General features: G+C 39.2%; 1 non-coding gene across 1 annotated transcript; it reads right to left on the reverse strand.

The window, feature by feature from the left end:
• Positions 1 to 14587: 14587 nt before the first annotated feature.
• LOC121441051 lies at positions 14588 to 14778 on the reverse strand. Its single transcript, XR_005973422.1, has one exon. It is a non-coding gene; the product is annotated as a U2 spliceosomal RNA (small nuclear RNA).
• Between the last annotated feature and the right edge of the window lie 3075 nt (positions 14779 to 17853).

Below are 17853 nucleotides of genomic sequence, written 5' to 3' on the forward strand. Positions count from 1 at the left end.
TAGAGTGCTAAAGAACAGTCAGTTTGTGTGCAAAGAGAATTAATAATGTCATTTCTACACATCAACCTTAGAGAACAGTTTGATGAGGCTCTTAAAACTCACCTTCAACTGGAGACTTTAAAGCCCCACATCAGGATCATTGATTTGGCTGGTAGGTGGCTCAGTTGGTAAAATGCTTGTTTCTTAAGTGCGTGGAGCTCAGTTCAAGCTTCAAAAGCAAAATAAAAATGCCAAGTATTTCAGAAACAATACAAAAATGCCAAGTATTTTGGCGTGCACTTGTAATCCCAGTCCTGGGGAGGCAAAGACAAGAGGATCCCTGGGACTCACTGACCAGGCATCATAGCCTAATTGGTGAGCTTCTGCCAATGAGAGTCTCTGTCCCAAGATAAGTGGACGGCCTACCTGAAGGTGGCACCTAAGTTTGTCTTGCAACCTTTATGTATGTGTACACACACACACACACACACACACACACACACACACACACACACAGAGAGAGAGAGAGAGAGAGAGAGAGAGAGAGAGTTCAATGATAGAGCACCTATCTAACTTGCACAGAACCTATGTTCCATCTTTAAGATTGTTTTTTAAAAAGATGAAGTATATCATATGAGGTGTGAGGGAAAAGAGGCAGACCCACACGCCAGCAGAGTTTTGGAGAGCCCCTTGAACGACTGATCCTTGAACTCTGTCTCTTGCTAAGGTGGGCAAATGCTCCTTTGTCAGCTGCTAGGCAAAAACTTTAAGGGAAAGTTCTCATACATAACAAAGAAATAGTTGCTGGCCCTTTAAATGATAGTTAGCCCTTTCCACATTGTTTTTAGGTTTCAGATAAAGCTCAACTGAGAAAACCACAAGAATCCATTTAAAGCAACCTAAGGCAGGCCTATCTCCTCTACTTGGTGACTAGGGTTACATTTGCTTATTGTAATCTTAATATGGCGATAAATTCTCTGCAATGAATAGGGGTTGTTCTCATTTGCCACTTTTGGATATGTTTGTAGGAAGTATAATCTCCAATTATATGCATACTTGGGAATGTCATGTCCTTTACTTGTGATAACGTTTTCTGTATCAATTATATATATATATACATTTCACTAACAAAAAGCCTTGTGCTTTCTTTTTAAGGGAGAAGCATTGATTTGCAGATTATCCCCAGTATTCTTGTTGTTTTCAATAAGTAGTCAATGTTTTCACTCTTTCGGCTTTTGGTTGTGCAGACTCACAAGACTGCATTCAATCACATCTTCAGTTTGGTCACTGTATTTTAGGACGAATAGTGACAATTCTAGGAAGTTGTGAAAAGGGAAGTTAGGATAGAAATGTGCTTGGAACTTCATAAATTGGAATTAGATGGAAATACTAGCTTAAAAAACCTGAGAAAATTCATAAAATAATCTCATGTGGTGGACTGCAGCCCAAGCTCTGGAATAAAGAAGACCTGGGTTCAAATTAACTTATGACTATGAGTCATGGACACCAAAATGTACAAGACAGTGCAGAATGAAATAATACAGTTAAGGAGTCCAGAATATAATTAAGGAGGAAGGTAGTTTAGCTTTTATCTGAGTGGAATCCAAACTGATTGACCCAAAGTTTGAATATCAAAGAAATGGCTTTAGGGTCTTCCATGAACAAAATGGTTATTTAAAAAGTGGGAGAAGGTACCCTGTGCACTCTCTTACTAAGGAAGACTCATTGAGGAACACAAATCACTGAAATCATTATGTCTTGGTCTTGAACCTCTAATAAGCAAGCACAACCTTAGGATAAAACCTGCCTTCTGACTTCAGTTCAATCTACCAGATACAGTCAAATTCCCACCTTTACTTGGGTGACTTTTCCACCCTGGGGAGAATTTAGAAAGCCATAATAAAGTAAATTACCATAGTAATAATGCTTTATGTCAACTAAAAATGAAAAATAATCTCTTTACAATATCTGAAAATTTGGCAATTTACAAAATCTGTCAGATTAGTTTTAAACCATTGATTTTGACCCATAATCTTAGATAGAAAAAGAGACTTTTACTAAGTATATTAACAATGTTAAAATGTTTAGAAGTCAAAATTCTGCAGAATTACAGGCTTAAGTTATTTTCACCATAGTCATTTAGTTGGTAGAATTTTGTTTGTTAGGATTATTCTTAAGGCTTGTCAGGCATTTGAAAGGCTTTTATTAAATTTACAAGTATACTTTGAAAAGTGGAATTAAGTAACTTTATAAATAGGATTAATTTTTAAAGTTAATTTAATCTGTTTGAATTGTGTTGACTATTAATCAAAGAACAAATGAGAGTAATTGCCCTTACTTTATACAGTAATTATAAGATTTATAAATATTACACTAATAATATTCATAAATCTTATTTAACTTTGAGGAAAACATATTAATATGAAACTTATATAACCGTAGATCGTTCACGAGTCCACAAGTCTTTAACCAACTGCGCGGTTGACATGGCTCTTGATGTCATACCCTTGAGCAATATCCTCACCTGTAAAGTTTCTAGAGTTTTTCTGAAGAATATTAAATTAGATAATGTCTCTTGATCATTAAGTCCAATGTCTATTATAAAGCTCCATATTGTGGATATTTTTCTATTTTGTGTATCTTAAAAATGTGAATTCTAGAATGTGGATCCATTCTGTCAGGTCGAAGAAGAAACCAAAACAGTATTCAATGGCAAATAGAGGTGGAAGTTCCACAGAGTTGGAAAGCAAGAGTCACAGATACTGGGTATTGTCCTACACTTTCTATTGAACACTCTATTCACTGTATTATTCTTCACAATATACTGGTACCACTAAAGTTATATCAGAGAAGAGCTGTCACCACAAGTAATAAGATTTACTGTAGGAATAAGGGCTTTGGATGCAGAGTTGTACCGTTGTTTTCTGTGGTGCTAGGAGTAGAACCTAGAGCCCTCACAGTGCTTTACACTGAGCTACACCTTTCGCTGGACTTGTATGCTTTATACAGTACGGCTCTTGCTTCTGTTTCTGATGCTGGGCCTCAAGAAAACCTTTAAATCAGTGTGGAAAGGAAAATGATATGAAATAAACAAGAACATGAATGAATTACAACCTCCATTTGTCTCTAATCAGAACTACTCATACTAGTCACATGGATAACACATTGGAACACACACTAGTTTCTCATTGGGTAAGCCTGCAACTTCAAAGGTGTGGGTATCTTGAAGAAGCTGACAGGCTTCACCATGGAACTTCACACAGGGTTCACCTAGCATTCAGATACTGAGGAGGGGCCAGCCAGTGCCAGAAAAGCTGTAGTCCCAACTGCTGTCATTCACAAACAATGTGTGTTTGTTATGACTCAGTGGAACAGCATTAGAACTATATGTCTGCTTTCCTTCCTGTCTTACGTCTACCTTCCAATTTTTCCTGTTGCCAATCTTAACCCAGAACCAACAAAGAAAGTAAATTCTAGGAGTCTCAGAGCTAACTCAGCTAAGTTGACATAATGCAAAATCATCATTGTGCTTTTATACCTGTAATACAATGAAACAAATTGACTTAGAATGCTAAATAACTCCCATAAGAGTATATGGTGGTGAGTGGGAGAGCTGAAATATAAGTAAAAACAGTTTCGCTTGGAACTAGGATCTCAGGCACTGTCCTGTGTTGACTAACCCTAATATGTAAAACTAGGAATTTCAGCTTCAAGGAAAAATGGCTAAAAGTCTTTCCATGTTGGGACATGACCCAAGTTGGATTCTTTATCAAGCAGAGGAATCCCTGTCCTAGATGAGGCTTAGACACAGGCTGGGTGGCCATCTGTTGGAGACATCAAACAAGATGGTGCCCACTGGGAGGGCAATGAGCTAAGTGGTTACTAATAGTACTTGCCATTCACAGATTCTGTGTTTCTAGGATATATAGTTTAGATCAATGGTTGAAACTCACATTGTATATGGAACATAACAGAAGGGTGTAGACAGAAACACCCCAGGGTGGGCTGGGAAGAGACTTAGGCAAGCTGTACCTAGTGATTGCAAACTCACAGTGAGAAAAATAAAAAATTATGGTCAACGCAAAAGCTATTTCACATGTTATGCCATATAGCCAGCTCTTTAGTGGCAATTTTTTTTTCATTAATTGCTTTGATATCCCTGGATTGATAGGATATTTTATTGTATAGATTCAGTCTTTCAAAGACTTGCAGAAAGACTGCAAAGTAAAGCCCATAACATAGATTCTAAAATGGAAGTTTAATCAGTTGAGGACATGACAAAAAGTTTAAAGCAAATATCCAACTATTTCAAACCACTCCAAAAAGAATTTTCACATTTGTAACTCTGGCAACACAAACACTTAACAACGAACCTTATGTCTTAGTTACAGTTTTTAAAAATTAAAGCAAAAAGACAAACTAGTCTAATGTTTCTGTGGCAGATGCATCCTGGTATCATTCCAAAGTAGATATTAGAATGATTTTCATTTTCTTTCCTCAAATTCTATACAAGCTGGTTAACCAGCTATACAAAATGGGGGCGGGGCTATGGACATGAAAACAAAGGTATTAGATGACATTAATTCCCCACCAAGAAAATGGTAGTCTGTAAAATTATGGATTAACGTTTAAAAACTCAAAGCTAATAAATGGGAAAGAGAGAGGTATTTTCTCCTTACTTCCCAAGTAGGAGGCTGAGTGAATGGCACTGCATTAGAAAGCACCATTGCTGTAGGGGTTAGCCAATGGGAAGTATCAGGAGATCAGAAGGAGAAAAAGGAGTCAAATTGCAGCATTTATTCTCTTAACATTCTTCTCATGATGTCATCTTATCTTATGAACAAAAGGGGAGGATGAAACCAAACAAACAAAAAACCTTTGCTCTTCTCAAAAATATTTCCCCTTTCTCTTTCTCCCTTCCACTTCCTCTTCCTTTCTCCTTCTCTTCTTCATCTCAACCAACCTTTAGGAGTACTAAAATCTCTCCATCATTAAAAGCCTCAGGGTACTGGTTTACCTACTTCTTGCAGCACATTTTCTTTTGCTCTGAACATGGAATCCCAAACCCCATGCCACTGAGCTACACTTTCAGGCTGAATTATCTTAGCCAAAAGATGACTCCTCCCTTTGGCTGGGCCCACAACTGATGATAAGCGCACAAAGTCACTAAAATTCTTAGGACATCATGTCCACTGTTTTTAGACAGGTGCAATCTGGGTTTTTCCATTTGGCTTCCAAAATGTCAAATTACCAGTGAGATTTTAAGCTCTAGAGAATAATGTTAACAGCCCAAGGTGTAGAGCCAGAAGATCTTGGTTGAATCTCAGTTCTGATTCAATTGTGTGCATTGGTGTAAAATATCTTATTCATTGATTTTCCCTTCTGAGCAGAAGTGTTCCTGGGGGAACATTTGACAAGTTTTGGACACACTTTTGTTGTTCCAGCTGGGAAAGGGAGGTGGTTAATGACATTCAGTCATGTGTAGAAGTTAGAGAAGCTACTAAATATCCTGTGATGTCCATGACAGCTCTCCACCACAAGGAACTGTGTGATACAAAATGTCAATAATATTAACCAAGAAACTCAGATGTAGGCTTTCTGTGTCTATTTCCTAATCTATAATGTGGATGTAATATTAGCACATACCAAAAGACTGAGTTTGGGGAGCTAACCCATGGAAAATATTCAGAACAATACTGGTATATAATCTGTTCTTAATAAATGTAAGCTGACATCATGATGTTCATTATCATCACAAGGCTCATAGCATAAAGATATAGCGAGTTAGTCATTCATTCTGGGAGATAATTCCTCTAAAGCAATATGAAAGGAGAAATCTTATCTAGCTTTCTTCTTTTGTATTCTCAGCATCTTAGTGTAGTAACTATGTTTATTTATTTATATTTTATGTGACCACTGTTTTCCCACGAATAAAATAATGACTATACTACAGCTACTAGAGTTCTTAGCACACAGTAGGTGCATAATAGTGGTGGCATCTTCAGTGGTTACTGTACTGCATGATGGTGCATTTTTTGAGCCTGAAGACAAGAACCTGTGGGGTATTTTGTTTCATTTTTTTTTTTGCTCAAATCAATTTTAATTTTGTTCAACTGTGGTAATTTGAATAAGAAACACTGCCCATAATCGCAGGCATTTGAGCACTTGGTCCCCAGCTGGTGACACTGTTTGGGGAAGTTTAGGATGTACAGCCTTGTGAGGAGCACATGACGTGCTGAGTAAGTGTGTTTCGTTGGTATGGGCACACCCACATTAAGAACCCCAGTGCCTCAGATTATGGCAGTAGCAACACCTTTTCTGGGTGAGGCTCAGAGCAGTGACAAAACCCCTCTCTAGTTCAAGTACAAGTGTTTACAAACTATTGAGCAGTGAATGCAGAAACTAGCAACACCAGCATCCTCCTCCTGGGAAACCTTAGCTTGAGACTGCTTTCCTACAGAGGCCTTCTACTGAGACTAGCTAACTCCTTCTTTTACTATACACAATAAACTTGCTGAGCTTCTGAGTTTTAGGGTGTTATAGTAGGTGTCCTCCTTTGGAATGAACACAGCCTACTTGATTCCAGTTTTTTTTTTTTTTGTATGTGTGGTGGTTTTTGAATAAAATGGTTCCTATACTGGCTAGTCTTATGTCAATTTACTATAAACTGGTGTTATCTGAAAGGAGAGAGCCTCAGTTGAGAAAAATACCTCATAAGATTCAGTTGTAGAGCATTTTCTTAATTGTGAGTGGTTCCACACCTGTGCTGCTCCTGTGTTCTACAAGAAAGCAGGTTGACTAAGCCAATAAACAGCTCCCTCCATGGTCATTGCATCAGCTCCCGACTCCAGGTTGCTGCCCTGTTTGAGTTCCTGTCCTGACTTCCTTCAGTGATGGGCTACAATGTGAAAGGATAGGTCAGATAAACCTTTTTGGTGTTAATGTTTCATCACAGCAACTGTACCCATCACAGCAACAGTAATCTAAAATAGCCCCTGTAAGTTCATATGTTTGGCCACTTGGTCTTCAGATAATGATAACTGGGAAAGATTAGAAGGTATGGTTTTGTTGAAAGTATGGGCTTTGAGGTTTTATAATCCCATGCCAGGCCCAGATTCCTCTCTGCCTGCTGTCTGCAGGTCAGAATGTAAAGCTCTCAGCTACTTCTTCAGCATCATGCCTGTCTGCTTCTTGCCATGATGATAATGGACCAACTCTCTAAAACTGCAAACAGGCAACCAATTAGATGTTTTCTTTAATAAGAGCTGCCTTGGTCGTGGTTTCTCTTCACAGCAATAGAAGAGTGACCAAGACAGTATGTGTGTCTGTTCTTTGTTCTCTTGTCATCATTGTTAGGTTTCCAGCAGCAGATCACAGAACAGGGCACAGTCTGGCTAGGGGAAGTATGCTACCAAGGAAAGAATTGGAAGGTAAATAGCCTTCCTTACATCCAGTGTGCCCTCTCAGCCTCATACTTGTGGTTCAACATATGAGCTCTCAGTTTGCTCTTCCTGCCACCATGCATCTCACCTACTATGGTGCATCCCCACTATCATGAACTTTGACCCTCTGGAACCATAAGTTCAAATAAGATGATCAGGAAGAGGGAAACAGAGAGCATAAAAGACAAATAAAGCAAGGAGGTAGTTAGAATCTCTCCCCACAAAGTATCCTGCGGGAATCTGTCCACTTGATAGAGGGCTACAAAGAGAAAACCGGATATGTTTTACAGAGTCATGCAGGAAATAAAAAACAAAAAAGGAAGAATTATTCTTAGTAATGAAACAGGAGAGAAAGTTCTCCCTGAATAGAGGATGCTGAAATGAAATTAATCTCTTTGATGGCATCTTTATAGAGAAGTCAATAGTTCATGGAGTTATTCTTTATAATGTTCTGCAGCATAGACCAAACGTATAATGATAAAGCACAGCCTAATAAAAGCAATTCTACAAAGGGCTAAAATGTCACCATTTATATATAAATCTCCCAGGCAGTCTCTCTTAGGGCTAACAGAGAGCTGCAGGAATGGCCAGATAGGATGCCCTTAGGGCAATTTTCCTCACAGCCTCATGCTCCTACACAAGCTCATACAGGGCCATCTCTGGGCAGTATGATGTGTGTAGCAAACAGGATAGGAGCTTGTTCTCTATTGCTCAGTTTATCAGGGCAACAGGGCAACAGAACTAACAGGAACTTTTAAAAATAGGGGGATTTAATGGTCACGAAAATGTTTCTCATTTGTAAAATGTTTTCTTGTTTCAGGTATCATTTAAAGAGTTTTAGGAAAGGAATGACCATTAAATCATTCAGCAATCTCATGGAGAGGTTACTATAATTAGAGATTCCATCCTGAATGGGAGGTGTAGAGTGTATACTTAACATGCATAAGGTCCTGGGTTCAACCTCTCCATTCCCTCCCCTTAAAACCACATTTTACAAATGAGAACACTAAGAAAGATAAGCACTTACGTAAGGGTTATAGAGCTAATAATAGCATTACAAGGAAGCAGACATAGGTAATCTGGCTGCAGAAGCCACATGTGAAAGTTTTATGGATTATGTAACCTGAGAAGAGTCCACTTTACCTGATCCCATTCTTACTCCATATATATATATATTTACATTAAAATGGTAACAATAGCAAAATCATGCATGAGAGGCTGAGGTCACATTTGTTGCTCAGTCCCTGAAGCTGGGTGTCCTAGCAGTCAAAGTAGTCCCTCAGTGATTATCTCCAACTAGAGAAGCCAAGAACTCAATAGTTGCTCATGCCATAAGGCTGGGTGCCTCAGCAATCCCAATCTGGTTTCAGGAAAATTTGCACACACTGCTAGAGAAGTCAGACAGTTATTATGCATCTTGTACAATAATCCCACCTCCAAGGAGAAGAATGGTATCCCCCCCTCAGAAAGTTCAGACAGTACAGATGTTGTTAGTCTGTCAAATTTGTTTCCAAGTAAGAAATGAAGGTAAAAGACTTAGGTGAGAACTACTACACCAGGGATTTCCTGGAGAAGTAGGAGAATGTGGGCGGTGGGACCAGAGTAGCCTAAGAGAGAAGATAACCTTTTGGAGAAGACAAGCGTGGTTGTACATGCTCCTAATCTCAGCAGCTGGAAGGCTCGGACAAAGAGGAGGGCATCAAATTCAAGTCCAGTCTAGGCTACATACTGAGACAGTCTAAAAAACAAGACGAGCAGGAGGAAAATTGGGGAAAAAGAAGAGAAGCGAAAAAGGAATTACAGGAAAGGTGTGATTGTCAACTTGATTTTAGAAGTACCTAAAGGCATACCTTTAGCATGTCTTTGAGGATATTTTCTGAGTTGTTTATCTGAGGAGGGAGGAGCCACCCCAAATGAAGGTGGCATTACTTCCTGAACTGCGTTCCTAGACTCAATAAAAAGGAGAGAGCAAGTTGAACACTAGCATTCATCTTTCTGTTTCCTAACCTTGAATGCAGTGTGATCAGCTACCTCACACCCCTGCTGCTACAGCTAAAGCTGTTCCCTACCATGGTGGACTGCACCCACAATCTGTGAGCACAGGAAACCTTTCCTTCCATAACTGTCTTTTTGACAACTATTTTGTTACAATGAAAAAAAAATAACCAATATAGAACGTTGGTACCAAAGAGTGGGGCTATTGCTGTGATAAACCTGATTATATGGCTCGCAGTCTTTCTAACTAGTTTGTGTGATGAATGTGAGAAAATTTGGATCTATGGGATAGTGAATTCCTCAGACTGCTGTAAACAGAACCTAATGAGCCATTCTGGTGGGATTTTGAAAAATCAGCATGGCAGAGAGAAATGCAGATAGTAGAGCCCTGGCTCTTGCTGTTTCAAAGGAGACTAAGGACTCTTGTGGGAACTAGATTAGAGGCCATTCATGTTATTCTTTAGCAAAGAATCTGCCTTCATTACTGCATGCTAAGCATGTGATTGATGCTGAATTAAAATGAATGAACTAAGTTGTTAGGCAGAGGAAATTTCAAGGCAGCACATAACACAGGCTATTGCGTGGTTACTGTTCACTGTTTATTTTGTAAGATCCCAAGTGAGAAAAAGAAAACACAAAACCATAAAGTTAGATGAAGAAAGAAGTGTAATTCATTTTCTTTTTTTGGTGGAGGGGGAGGGACGGGGGCGGTTCGAGATAGAGTTTCTCTGTAGCTTTGGAGCCTGTCCTGGAACTAGCTCTTGTAGACTAGGCTGGCCTTGAACTCACAGAGATCCGCCTGCCTCTGCCACCTGAGTCCTGGGATTAAAGGCGTGAGCCACCACTGCCCAGCAAAAAAAGTGTACATTTGAAGTAGCAGACAAGGCCAATGAAGACCAAGTGGCTGTGAGTGTTGAAGATTATAGTTCTATTACACAAAAACCTGGATGACAGGCAAGTACTCTAGTTCCGACCAGTGGAAACACAAATTCACTTGAGAAAACCTGAATTGAGAGTGTGGTTGAGTGGGTTCCCTACCTGAAACAACTGTCCAGAAAAGTATTTTCTCACGTTCAGTTGCTAAGGTACACAGAAGCCATTATACATAGCTGTGGTAGAACCAGACTGCATTTTGAGGAGGCAGTAGAACATGGAAGTGTTTTCTGCATGATGCTGGCTTTCTGTGCATGGAATATGTAAGCTGTGAAGTCATGGAGGGCTGAATCAAACTTGGAAAAACTAGTGAGGCCAGGCTGTGTGTGGCAGGGGAAGATTACCCACAAAGAAACCTGAGATGCCACTGCACGGAGCTGTGCAATGAGTCCTAACTAGCATTAGAAAACCCAGCACATTAGAGATGCCAGAAATATGGGACATCCACTACGGAAAGCTGCATGCATAGACTGGAGCTGTCCCAAGGGAGATGTTATATGTACAGTAGTCAGCAGAGCTGGAGAGATGGGGTTACCCAAAGCCACTGAAACCTTGATAACTCCACCACAGGCCTAAAATGAGATGCATAACTGCAGGGTTGGGTGTTTGTCCTGCTGGGTTTGGTCTTGCTCTGCTCTTGACTTTCATTGCCGTTCTCCCATTTTCCCCATTTCAAATGGCAATGTTTATTCTGTGACACTGTACATTGGAAGTAAGTAACTTTGAAAACGATCAAAAAATAAAAAATAAAACAAGGTTCATAGGTAGGCTATTGCCTTGAATCAAAAGAATCTAGATTATAGGCTATTGAACGGTCGTTAAACTACAAAGCCCATGGGGACTTTTAAAATAGAATGAATGCATTTTGTACTCTAAAATGACTGTAATCTTATGGGACCAAAAGTGGAACATAATGACTTTAAAGTGATGTACTTAGGCATTGATTTGACAAGCAGTGGACTTGTGATGGTTATTTTCCATTAGCTTGACTAGATTTTAGAACCACTTAACAAACACACCTCTGAAAGCCTCAATGAGGACATTGCCCAGAAAAATTTAACTGAGGGAATAAGATGTGAGTGGTACCACTTCATGGACTATGGTCCCAAAGTGAATAAAAGAGAAGAAGCCAGTTGAGTACCAGAATTCATCCCTTCTACTTCTGGACAGGAAGCACAATGTATTCAGCTACCTCATCCTCCTGCCACCATAGCTGGAGTCGCTCTCACTATCATACCCTCCCTGAAATGTGAGCTCCTACCTTTAAGCTGTGAAGCACAGTAAACCCTTCATTCTTTAAACTGCTTTCATTAGAAATTTTGATATTACAGAGAGAAAAGTAACAAATACAAGAAGACTACATTGGCAGCAGAAAATAATCTGAGCGAAGGCTGACAAAATTGTATCCAGCACATCTATTGTAGAAATTACAGCTACTCTTCAGCTTTCCCATGAAGAAACTAAACAATTGACCAAGGTCATATAGTTAATAATAGCCAGCCTATGTCTAAAGTCCAATATCCAAATGACCTGTTAACCTATGATTTATTTCAGATGTCACAGACAGGGAATACTCTATGGTTTGAAGTGACTGTGCCTTGTGAGGACTCTGATTTTTACTCTGGGATGTGAGTGGGTAAAGTATGACCTGGGAAGCTCCTGCCAGCAGCCCTTTTGCAGAGAAAGTCATGCTAAAGCACAGTCATGCTCATTCCTTTAAACATGGTCTGTGGATGCTTCAGTATTAAAACATCAGAAGTGAGTCATGTCACCAAAGACAGCACAGCCCTTAACACCCACACTATGCTCTACTTGGCTCCTTGCAGGAAGTTTGCCAGCTGTGGCTCTGTGAATAGCAATCAGCCACGGTACTCTTTCTCATACTTATTTTAATTCTTAACATTTCTTTGACCCCAGGGTTCACATTTTAACCAGCAGTAATAGGTGGCCCTTGGACCATCCCATGCAGATTCTTGAAAAAGCTTTCAATAATGAGAACTGAAGGCACGAATCTCCATTATTGCTGACCAAAGGCAAGCCCGTTTGTGCCCATAAGCCTAGCAAGCCTGTGCTAGTGTAATCTCCAGACATACCTCACATTCTTCCCAGGAGACAGAATTGCATCAGTCTTGTGACATCAGAGATTTAAAAAAAGACATTCAATAAGCAAATTGTTCATCCTATTTGGATAATCACCATGCCAATTCATGATCAAGACAACATGATGAAATTCTTAAACTTTGCTGTGAAGGCTTTTTTCGATTGTCAGCTTGACACACCTAGGAAGAAGGAACCTCGGTTGAAAAATTGCCACCTGAGGGCATGGTGGTAGAGCACTTTCTTGATTGCTAATTGATGGAGGAATGCCCAGACCACTGTGAGCAGTGCTACCCCTGGGAGATTGGGGTGTATAATAAAGGCAGTTAGCTGGATGTGAACCCAACAACAAGCCAGTAAACAGCTTTCCTCCGTGGTTCTTGTCTCTGCTCTGGCTTGACTTTCTGCCCTGATTTCTCTCAATGCTTCAGTCTTCTAAAGCCAAATAAACCTTTTTTTCCTCGTGTTGTATTTGGTTATGGTGTTTATCACAGCAACAGGAAGCACACTAGAATATCTGCTAACCTAATAATACTGAACCAGCAGCAGCAGTAGTAGAATCCCGGATGGGTGCCCAAAAAGAGTTGGAATAGAGTAGAGATGTCTAGTGGGAAATGGAGCCAAGAAGCTGCAGCAACTTCAGGAAACTCTGCCTAAAGCATAGGAGTAGAGAGTAGCCTTTCTCCTTACTCCCCACTGAAGCTCCAGGCAGAGGAACCTGGGAAATGTAGTTTCCTTAAGTAGTAAGTAATGCAGGCAAAAAAAAATGCAAAGAGCAGATAGTAAAAAGTCAGGCAAATGGTATACCCAGAGGAGCATGATGACCTGGGAGACATCAACAACAGTGGAACATTGCAATGCTTATTCTCTTTTGCTTTCTGAATCTTGAATCCTGTAAATATGTCTGTTAAAATGAGTTATTTATGTAAAAATTATATGAAATAATCAAAGACATAGTGGAATGTATATTATTTATTACATGGTGAGATTTTAAAGAAACATCAAATGAGAGACAAACAAAGGGCCACTGTTGGGGGAATGGCAGATGCATGAAATCCAGACAAATACCATGCAGCTATTTGAAAGAATGTGTCTTTTCTATCTATGGAGGGACATATAAGAAAATGTTATCAATTGATGCTGCTGGGAAGATGGGGTGGGCAATTATAGGGCAAATAGGAGGACTTGGGAACACAGAAGGCTCACACTCAAAACACTATTTGCCCTTCATACCTTCTAATTTAGTCTGTGTACATGATTTGCCATCAACAAATGGAATCAAAACTTTTTCCTTTCCATCTTTTAAAATAATTTAATTATGATAAAATGCATAAAACATACAGCGTAGCCTCTTTACTATTTCTAAGTACATAATTCAGTCATAATAAATTCAAGAAATACAATGACATTGTAGCATAACTGATATTTAGAACTCTTAACCAAAAAATTAAAACTCTGTACCTATTAAACAGCTCCCTACCTCTTGTTCCCCTCAACTTTGAGCACCCTGTACTCTGCTTTGCCTTTGTGAATTTGATGGTCTAGGTACCTTGGACAAGTCCAAGCATACAATATCTGCCTTTTGAGGACTGGCTTATTTCATTTAGCATAATCCATGTGGTAACATATGCCAAAATGTCCTTCCTCTTAAAGGCTGGATAATATTTTATTCATAATGAAATATTATACAGCACATTATATGCATTATATATTATATACTAAATAAAAGTCACACTGAATGTTATGTAATGCTAAAAGTCATAGGAAGTATGAAAAGAAGATAGGCGTATGTATGTTTTTATATATGTATGTGTGTATGTATGTATGTATAGACACATATGAGACATCATGGTCTGATGTAGCTCAGAATGGCCTCAGGCTCACTTTGTAGGCAAGGATGACCTTGAACATCTAATCCTCCTGCTTCTACCTCCAGGTACTGGGACTGGAAACATGTGCCAGCACACCTGGGTTTAATGGTGTTGATGTAACCAGGATTGAAAGCAGGGCTTTGTTCATGCTTGGCAAACACTGTACTATTTGAGTCATATCTGTAGCCTCAAGATTGACTACTAATCACATGTTGGGTTCACTATTTTGTATATAGATGCTTGTATTGCAAAAAATAAAAGAAATGAAAAAAAATTTGCGCGGTTCCTGGAGGTACTGCAATACCAGTTTGATGTGTGGAGTGGATGGAGCAAGCTCCTATTCCAACTCCTACTTCCAAAAATCCATTTAATATATTGTCCTCGGATAGAGGACATACCAGATATTAAACTGATAAGAACACATACCACACTTGATCTTAACCAAAAGACCGAGAAGTGATAAGATCTTTATTAAAAGGAAACATAGGCTTAGATTAATCACTCTCCTTTCAGAAGGTATATACCCAGAGAAAAGTGTATTTTTCCATGGCATGGGCTGACCAAAGTGACTTCCCTAGAACAGACAGCTGCAGCAGCTGCCACTCCCACACAGCCTCATACCCACAGATACTATTCCTCACATCTTTCCCAGACACTGCTTTAGTCAGGCGGTTAGCTGGAAAGAACTCACCAATTGATGGAGGAAGGTCATTGGTTAAAAAAATAAAGAAACTGCTTGGCTGGCCCTCATAGGTTAAAACATAGTTGGGTGGAGTAAACAGAACAGAATGCTGGGAGGAAGAGGAAGTGAGCTCAGAGACTCGACAGCTCTGCTCTCAGGAGCAGAGACACCATGCTCCCCTCGCCCGGCTAGACACACGCAATGAAGCTCCGACCCAGGATGGACGTAGGCTAGAATCTTCCCGGTAAGCGCACCTAGGGGCACTACACAGATGATTAGAAATGGGCTAGTCCAGGTGTGAGAGTTAGCCTAGAAGAGGCTAGATAGAAATGGGCCAAGCAGTGTTTAAAAGAATACAGTTTCCGTGTAATTATTTCGGGGCATAAGCTAGAGCTAGCCATGTGGGCGGCTGGGTGCCGGGGACCCAGCCCCGCCGCTCCAATTACAACAACCAATAGCGTTAGGGGGTTAGTAATTGAAAGTCACACTGAATGAAAAAACGATAAATGTGAGTGAAAATAAGGCCAATTAAGACATTGAAACAGTAATGTCAGAATTCCAGTCCCGATAGTGGATAAAACTAAACTATTTTAGTGGGAAAAAGTGGTTTTGGCTTTTATTTCCTCTCTACTCACCAACTTGTTTATTCTCTTAACCTTTCAACTTCTATAAGTGGACAGTTCTTTCCTTTTGCATGAGTGAACAGATGTGAATAAATTGCATCACAGTTGGGCCAAGTTTTAATGATTTTTTTCAAAAGTTCAAAATAGCCATGAAATGAAATAAAAGATTTTCTACGTGTAAATATTTGTAAAAGATAGGTGATACAATGGTATGTACATTGTGATTCGAATTTAGGGAGAATTTGAGGAGAGTACACAGTGCATGCACATAAGGCAACACCTCTAGGTCAGAAATTGAACCCCCACATGGATGTAAAAAGTGGCTTGTAGAACCAGAAACAATCCCTATTGGGGGATAGATTCTAATATTAGCTGGAACATAAGAAAACAAGACTAGAGGAAATGAAAGACAACAAAGTTCCTAATATCACTGGGGAGCCACTAATTTAATTGACCCAAAATACCCATTTTTGGAGTTCTTGTAAATGTGAAAATAAAATTTCCTGGGTAGTTTAAGTCAGTTTTGTGTTTTCTTGCTAAGTTCTAATGTTACTTGACATAATCTTCTCCCCCTAGGCAGAAAAACATGCATCTTCCTTGGAAAAATGTGCAACCATGTACTAAGTCAAACCATCTGCCCAGGCCAGGGAACCTTAAAAATTAAAATAATAATAATAATAATAACATAGAAATTCTGCTCAGATTCTGGTAGAAAACATAAACAAAAGAAAAATTGCTTTGGAAGAGTATAGTCAGAATTTGAGATGCACAAGACTGCACAAGGAAGAATCCAAGTCACAAAGCCTAAGAGTGGGCCCTAATCTGTAAATCTATAGTCTCCAAATTCTTCTCATATTAGGGTATTCTAGGGGAAAAGATAAAATAAATGAGCTTAGAATTAGGAAAGACACAAAGGGAGCATTTTCATCCATAAGAACATGTCACTATTTAAAAAATTAACAGGCAAATTTTGAACCCAGCTGATCTCTTGGGAATTAAATGTATAAATATTGAAATCTAAAACTCAGGGGACTTTTGAATCACATTTAACAGCACAGAAAAGAATTACTGAACTGGAGAATATATTTGATGAATGTACTTAAAATGCAGCACAGCAAGATCAAAAAATGGGATATATGAATTATGGAGCATATGAAAAGGAGCTGGTGAGATATCAGGGATAGAATGAGATAGTCGCATAGATCTGTGGCAAGAACTCCCCAGGGAGACACTAGAAAGATTACAGGGACGGTAGGATGACAGAAAATCAATATTTTCCAACATAATGGCTGACAGTTTTTTCTGTATTGATTAAAGCCATAAATTCCAGTTTTAAAAAAACATATCCATGCCAAGAAAGAAAAATAAAAGAAATCCAAACCTAAATATATTTACATTGCAAAAAAATATTGACATACCAAAGTTAAATAGCAAATCTTAAAATTCATTAGGGAGAAATGGCAGAGCACCATAGAAAGCAGCAACAAATAAATAGAAAAGAGCTAGTACAACAACAACATTAAAGGCCCAAAATAAAAGGAAATGCTATCCTTACAGGGCTGTGAGACAGAAACTATTAGCTTGGCTTTAATATCCAACTGCTATGGTCTTACCATGTCCCTAACTGTGTGTGCTGCAAAGGTTATCCCTGATGTGTGAGTGTTGGGAGGTGAGGCCTGTGGGGGATATTCAGGTCAGGAGGGTGCCACTCATGTGAATGGATTAATGCTTGTTACAGACAGCTTGAGGCTGTGAAGTCTCATCTTGTCTTTCTTAGCCTGTCTTTGTCCTTCTACCATGTGATATCGCTGCTTTGTTTGGATGCAGCAAGAAAGCCTTCATCAAAGGCTGACATTTTGATTTTACATGCCCCAGGCTCCTGCATTTCTTTTCTTTATTTATTATCTAGTCTCTGGCATTCATTTATAGCAGCACAAACTGGACTGTTACACCAGCTAAACCATCTTTTAATGAAAATCAAATAATGATATTTTCTGAAGCTAGAGAGAGTTTACTACAGACAGAACCCTACTGAGAACAAAGCAACCCAAAATGCTATTACAGATGAAGAGGGACATTACATATGCAAAGGAGACAATTCAAGAAAAGAATTTCTAAATACACATGCAATAGCTAGCAGTTTCAAAAAATATGAAGTAAAACATAAGGGAACTTGAAGCAGAAATAGACACACCTAACAGTTATTAATGACTTCAAACAATTAGGGGAAA

Source organism: Microtus oregoni, unplaced genomic scaffold, assembly GCF_018167655.1.
Source record: "Microtus oregoni isolate MIOR12 unplaced genomic scaffold, Mior012 000073F_000, whole genome shotgun sequence".
NCBI lineage: Eukaryota > Metazoa > Chordata > Mammalia > Rodentia > Cricetidae > Microtus > Microtus oregoni.